The following is a 7,754-nucleotide window of genomic DNA, read 5'->3' on the forward strand; positions in this document are numbered from 1 at the left end:
CATATCTTCATGTGTCAAAGCAAACTGTGTTTTAACCTACCTATTAGTGAGTACTGAACTTTACTGATTGATTAAACAATTACCCAGGATAACATGGCCTTAATATTTCTGAACAGGATATTATTGTAGGGCTTTAACATGGGATAAGAAAGAATTGTAGTAGTAGATGGATGATGAGGATGTGCACAGGAATGCTACGCACACCTAAGTCTTCTGCCGGCCCACGGCAGAAGGATCCTAAAGAGACAATAAGGCGCATAGCCACACTTGGAGCCAAGGCAACATTTTATTAACACCAATTAGTGGAAACAGAACTCAGCATTCAGGTAAATTGCTTTTTTCCGAAGTCTCCTGAACTTGAACACAGCATTTTGTGTTGAACAAATGTAATTAGGAATCATGACATTACACCACATCTCCACTAGCTAAAGAGTGCTGGGTTGCGCAACTCCGAAAATAGCTGATCTACAAGCTCTCGCAGCACAACGTGTTGAGAGCTTGTAGATCAGCTATTTTCGCTAGTTTTGTCTCGGGTCCTACCTTAACACTGTCCACTGTCCAGTCCAGTGAGTGAAAGTACAAAAGTATTAGATCAGATTAGATTATACATTTAGACTGTATTGTACATCAGCCAGTCGTATTTGGTGAGGGTAGCAAACCTGCTGCCTTGTTGCGGTTCTGCTATGCCACAGACAACCTCCTGCTCTTCGTAGAAAATGCAGTCTCGCCCCTTTGGCTCCTCTCTCCTTGCTGGGTCATTGTTTAGTTTCTCCCTGTACTTTCTCGTTCTCTCAGCACTTGTCATTTTCCAGCTGACAAAAGAAAATGGAATGTATAGTTTAAGACAAAGAGAAAATATTGTTTAGATTGAAACAATATGTTAAGGTTTCTGTGAAGGGGTTTCTGCTCTGTCTGATGAATTTGAAGTATCACTGAATGAAGCTAAATTACATTTTATGTAAAAATGTTTAAAACAAATGTTTAAATGTACAAAAGAAACATGGAACTTTGTTATTTATTGTTATATCTGTAGTTAAATACAGTATAAATCATATGGTGTGACAATCAAGTCATATGGCGTGACAAGCAGACATGTCACACCATTATGATTAAGTGTCACACCATATTACGTTTTCTGCATTTAGGTTTACCTTGAGGCTACTATGTACACATTAGCATGCTAACAGCATGCTAGCTATAACAAAGCAACCTAGATCTACATGGAAATATGACCAAAACTTCAAATAACTTAAGCTTTTTTTAATGAAAAGGTGTCACACCAACAGACATCCAAAGTGGTGAGTTTGTCAACGTTTCAACAAGATGGCATTTCATGAAAATGTTAAAATCATAACTCACCTCAGACACCTGTCTTGCAGTTGTGCTGGGAGTGCTGAATAGCCTTACAGAAGAAGGACCTCTCTAGCCAATAGGTGTCCAAATAATTGCCTGTTTAATTTGTCCAAACTAGTGTCACACCAAATGATTTTGGTTTGGGGGACAAAATGTTTTTGATCAGAAATAACTGAAAACATTATGCTTTGACTTTGAAAAGATATAGGCTCACAAATAGACATTCTTTTAGCCTAAATTCATTTTCAAATGATTTTTAGCAATTCTTTTTCTTAGTTTTATTCAAGTTCCCACTTTGAGAAACAAGGTCAGGACAGTCACACCATATGAGTTTTGCCATGTTTGGTTGAAAATTCTGAAGAAATGAGGAATGAAATGTTTTAATCTTGAGTAAGTTCACATAAAGCTTAATGTCCTGCAGAATATTCAGAAGGTTTTTGACAAATATATTTTTTATTTATACATGTTTGACACCGAGGACAGCGAAAACGTTACGTCACGTCACCCACCCATATACAAAATGTAATGCCTCAAGTCTTAGTGCTTGTAGGGTGGGGGGTCTCCAGTTAAAATAATTGTTTTTGGGGTCCCGGCCAGAAAAGGTTGAAATTGAGAACCACTATTATAGCCCACTGCCCACATACACAAAATTATTAAAGCTGTCAATAACTGAACACACACACACACACACACACACACACACACACACACACGGTCTGTGCATGCAGGCACACACGCAGGTGACGCAGCTGCAGAAAATGTGTATATTTATGAGCTTGGCAATTTAAATAATAGCCAACACAACACGCAGAAATAACGCATACAATTATCTTACCTTCACATTTAGAATGTCCCCAGGTCAACATCTAGCCAGGTGGACTGCATTAATATCTCCTCAACTAGCCAGGCCATTGTGCATGATATCCATAAGCCATAAAGAGTTGGTTTTCTGGTCATGTTTTATTCATTGCTCAGCTGTCAGCACAACTAGTAGGCGGTAGCAAAACATTGGACGCTCGGTACACAGAGTTGGTATTCCTGCTGTAAGTGTGTGTAAACAAACACTGAGGTGTCCTTGTGTCTTTCTCCTCCTGCCATGTCCTGTCACTTTATTGGATAGACAAATTAATGTCCGGTCTAGAGTGGATGTGTGCGTGTAGCCAAATAACGTAGGCGGGCTCTAGACAGGATCTGAACACCAGTGTTAAAGTAGTAGTAGTAAAAGTACTCATTATGCAGAATGTCTCATTTCACAAGTTTTCCAATGTATAAAAATCTTTTGAAAAGAACAAATCTACCATCTCACAATTGGTCACATTGCAATGCATTGTGAGTTAATTAGTTGTAGCCTAATTCAAATCAAAATCTACAAGTAGGCCTAAATATATATTTTGTAATATCTGGAGTGGAGTAAAAGTAAAATATTTGCCTCTGAGATGCAGTGGAGTAGAAGTAAAAGTATTGGAAATTAGAAATACTCAAGTAAAGTACAAAATACAATACCTCAAAATGTTTAACATTTTGAGGTATTGTATTTTGTACTTAAGTAATACTTAAGTACATTACTTAAAGGGGCACTCCACCACTTTTCAACCTATCTTCATATAATAGGTCCTCTCTAATGTTTTTGATAAAATATCACATTTTTTTCCTACTCAGTTTGGGTCTCATAGGAGAGCTGTGGGTGGGTCAAATCCTTCCTACCGATAACATCATCAATGGGAAATGCAAGCTAATAGAAACTGCAGGCTTTCTATTCCTGAAAAAGTTGCAATGTTAAAGTGGAAGCCATTGTTCTCGTGATAATAAAAATCTTTTTTTTTTTTCAAAAATGTTATTTATTTATTTTTTTGTCAAACGATGATGTCACCAGTAGGAAGGATTTGACAGCTCTCCTATGAGACCCAGACTGAATAGAAACAAATTGAACATTAGTGAGGACCTATTATATGAAGACAGGTTGAAAAGTGGTGAACTACTCCTTTTTTTAAGTAATTAGTAATTAGTTACTTTACACCACTGACAGGATTTGAACTGTTAGTGACATTAAGTTTCCAAAATCCACCAGATATTTTAAAGCCCAGGCCAGCCCAAAACAAAACAAAGACTTGCAGTGAAGCAACAGCCACAGCTTTTTCACCAAAGAAAATGATTTCATGAGGCCTCTCAAGTGTAGACAAACAAATAACAGTTGACAGCCCACTGCAGATTGAGCAGATAATTAAATCAAGTGCTAGTCTATTACAGATGTATAGGTTGGCATGTATATGGAATAAATAAGCATATCCAATTTTGCCAGATCGAAATAAGCCTATGGTATATTACATTTTCCTCAAGTGAATGACAGTAAGATATTACAGATATGGATTGACAAAGTCACTGGAGAGTGGAGACTTCAGTGAGACAAGCCAGGATGTTTCTCGTTGGAGTCTATAGTAATGGTGTCACCTCTCAGGTATGACTTCAAGGGACTCTCATGTCCCGCTTGTTAGTAATGAACAGATAGGATAGTTGGGACTGTCATCTGTCATACCAATTTACTTACTTACAGTATGTAACACCAGTCATTAGTCAGCTCTCATTCACTCTCATTCAGCTCCCATTGTTAACTTTGTTCGGTAGACAAGAAATGCAGTTGTCTTCAGCCACAAATGGAAGTCAGATTTCAGAGTTCTCCAATGGCTTTCAATATGCAGCGAAATATATGTTTTAGACTGCAACAGAAACCCCCTGGCCCCCCAGACAAGCTTGGTTATCTTTGAAACAGACAGAGAAAGTAGGCCAAATGAAGTTTGGTTAAGAAGGCTCAAACAGGCAGGCAAAGTGTTTCTCAACTTGGATCCTGGGGACCTGGAATAGTTCTGGTTTTCTAGTCCTGTGGGGACTTGTGTCCCATTTGTAAATTGAACAACTGCTTCACTCTTGATTATGACCTTGGCCTTTGACCTTTTCGGCCCATAACATAATGATCTCTTAAGGGCAGTCTACTGATCATTCCCTCCAAGTTTTGTGAAGATTTGAACTAGTTACCATGCTAACAAATGAATACGGTAAATAAATGAAAGAAACAAATATCACAATACAGTGATTGCAATGATGGTTGCTGCAGGCAAGGTAATTAGCCCATTTAGATGGCTTGAATGAAAACCTGCAGTCTGAGTGTCCAGGATCATGGCTAAGTAGAAAATAATCCAGCGTTTGGCACGTAGCTTTAGTCAATATCCCACTTTACTTTGTATTGAGCAATGGCACTCTGTTTTGTCTTATACAAGTTCTGTTCCCAAGTGTGTTTTCATAAAGTTTTTAGCTAATACAACATTGTGAATTAAGTATTGTGATAGTTGAGTGGGCTGGGGTGAAAGCATTAACGCCATGGGCTGTTTTGTGTCATGCCCAAAGGTGACCAAGTCATTCCTGTCTTTCAATTCCTCTTAACTGTATGCTGCCCTTTAAAAGAAAAATGTCTTACAATGTCTCAAATAATGAAGAATAAATGCCACCATGACCTAGTTTAAGTTATTGCACACTACATTTGCTTTGAATGGTCCATTTTATCACTAGTTACAGACACTATGAATCTCATTTGCATGAATACCGCTAGCTCATGTCCCATTTATAAAATATAGATCTGGCCTTCTTCTTGCCAATAGTCTTCCACGTTGATTTGACCGCAATAAAGTCAACTTATTTGACATATACGCATTCTCCCTCTCGCTATAACTGACATATCACCGTAGTGTTTTCAAATTTGCTACAATAACCTACGATTTTAGGGATTTCGAACTGTAAAATTACATTAGCTTTACCCTTCACCAACTGCAGCACTCGTTATCATTCGCAGTCTTTGACGAGATCTAGTCCTGACACCAGTGTGGTTCTCTGTGGAACAGAGAGATCGATACATTGATAAGCACCACCTGAGTGCTTTATCAATATGACAACCCCTAACAAGCCTTTGTTCAAAACTAACTGGTGTAATTAGCGATGTGGAAATTAGAATACAACAGAATTAATTCACAATCAATCATATTTTATATTTATGCGTAGAATAAACAAAAAAAGGCATAAAACATGACAGCAAACGTTTTTTCTTCAATATATAACTTTATTTAAAATAATGTTACAATTTATTACTCTACATGACATTTCCAAACCTTTTTTTTTTGTATTTTCTTTTTTCTTACATTGGTTAGTAAACCTTCATTTATTCTTTTAGATATAAAACTCTCCATTTTGTAGTTCAGTATCAGGTGTTAATTCATGTCTTGTTGAGACTGATGAGTAAATGCAACACTGCTTCTCTTTTCTTTTTTTTACAAAGCTTGACTTGTAGATGTGTAGTTACTGTAGCTCTTCCTCCCCTGTAGAACCGTTTTACTCAGACACAAACTTAATGATCGACAGTGACCCTAGGACACTACAATAAGATTTCCCCCTATATTTTTAAAATCATTTTTGCTCAAATAAATTAAGTTAAAGTCAGTCAGAGAGAGAAACAAAGAGTGCATTTTTATCCAAAGCATATATTCATTTTTAAACAATAATTTACAAGTTATGCTGAAGACAAAGACAAACAAGGCTTAAGTCATTTTTTTAATATATATATATATTATATATAATGCCACTGCCTACTTGCGGTGAAAAAGCCCTGCTGGTCTGAAAACGTAACATACAGAAATTAATCATATCTACACAAAGGCTAACACTTATAAAACAGCACTTACATCCATCCTCCATGTTAGTCGTGTATTGCGCCTCAGCTCCAACGGGAAAGCCTGCAGCGAATGCCCTTGAAGCTGGGTTCAAGAGGGTGACGAACATATAAACCTACACAAAAGCATTGTTTCCAAGAGTAATGTGGTGGCTGACCCAAGGAACAGTGTCAAGATGCACTCATACGAAAACAAGACTGGCTGAGTGGTCTTGTAAATGTCACTTGACACGCTGGTGGGTGGTGGGGTTTAAAGTACATTCTTGTTCGGAAAACAACATAATTTTGCTTACGATCTTAGTTGACAATAAGGACATTTCAAATGTTAAGCGCAGGTGGGCAGCGGTGTAGCACATTGAACAAAATGGGGTTTGGAGGCGCCATCACACAACAGCGTGCTTTTTCCTTTTTTGTTTTTAAACCCTTTTCCGCTCAGGGTCTGCTCCGGCACCAGTTACTATGACAATAACCTCAGCAATAGCTGCAACAGTCCACCGCTGACAGTAATAAATGCACCTGCCGCAGGACACCCACCTGCGAGTGCGGAGTGCTTTTAAAATGAGTGAAAGCCAGCTCGCGAGTCGGCACCTGCGGCAGTCATGGGATGCATGAAGACAAGCCGTGTGGCGCTTATTCACAGAGCCACGGGGACAGAAAACAGACATCAAGTATACGAAGGGAGCAGTTGCTCAGAATACATTATGGGAAGGGAGTGAGTCAGTCGTCAGTCAGCCGATGAGTTGGGAACAGAGGCCAGGTTGAGCATGCTCAGCAGATGTTGCACTGCTGCCACGGCAACCAACCCCCCCCCCCCCCCCCCCCCCATAATGGGAAACCAACCTGGAGAGGAGCAGAACATTCCCATGCCAACACATGCGTATGTACATACACACACAAGCCATCTCTGCCACCAACTCTTGACTCTCAAAAGAAAACGATTAATGGTCGAACACCTCCCATTCTTATCTTGTCATCTATCTCTAAATTGGCTATTACTTTGCCTGTCAGAATCTGCAGAAAGCGCTCCCACTGCATGTCCACACAGCACTTCTTTCTTGATGCAGCTGTCTTGTTGGTGTCAGAGAACGGGCGATTTGCTACTACACTGTAGTTCTGTGCCTCCGTGTCGTCTGCCCTGAGGCCTCTCCTAATTGCGGAGACGATCATTGCATGGCCATGCAAGGAATGGCAAAGATATTGTGATCTGTGTTGTACTTTGGTAGATACAAATTCGCTTAGCCACCGGAAGGCAAACAAGACAAGACAGGCGAGTAGGGAGGGAACAGGGAAAATTAGGGAGCCAATACATTCCCCATTTGAAACATTCTCTACTTTTCCAGTCCTCGGTTTTTAGACTTAGCCTTACATAGTAAGATAGCAGGAGAATAAGTCGAGCAACAAACAGGAAACAGAAGAAAGAAAACATTCTTGGAGTCAGGGGGGGTATAGTAACATGACATCATTTCTTTTGGTAATCGTTTGTGCTTATTATTAAAATAGTGTCGACTTACTCATGGAATATGTTTGACTGGGCAGATAAGGTGTATTGTGGTGGTATATCTATACACGTATGTTCTTTGGTGTTACAGCCATAGTTTAGCCATAGAGTACAGGCTCAAAATAGTCCAAATACTGCTTCCTACTTTCCAGGCCTATGAAGAAACACTGGATGACGGTGTGTGTGTCATGC

Source organism: Nannobrachium achirus (assembly GCF_963921795.1).
Source record: "Nannobrachium achirus genome assembly, chromosome: 10".
Taxonomy (NCBI): domain Eukaryota; kingdom Metazoa; phylum Chordata; class Actinopteri; order Myctophiformes; family Myctophidae; genus Nannobrachium; species Nannobrachium achirus.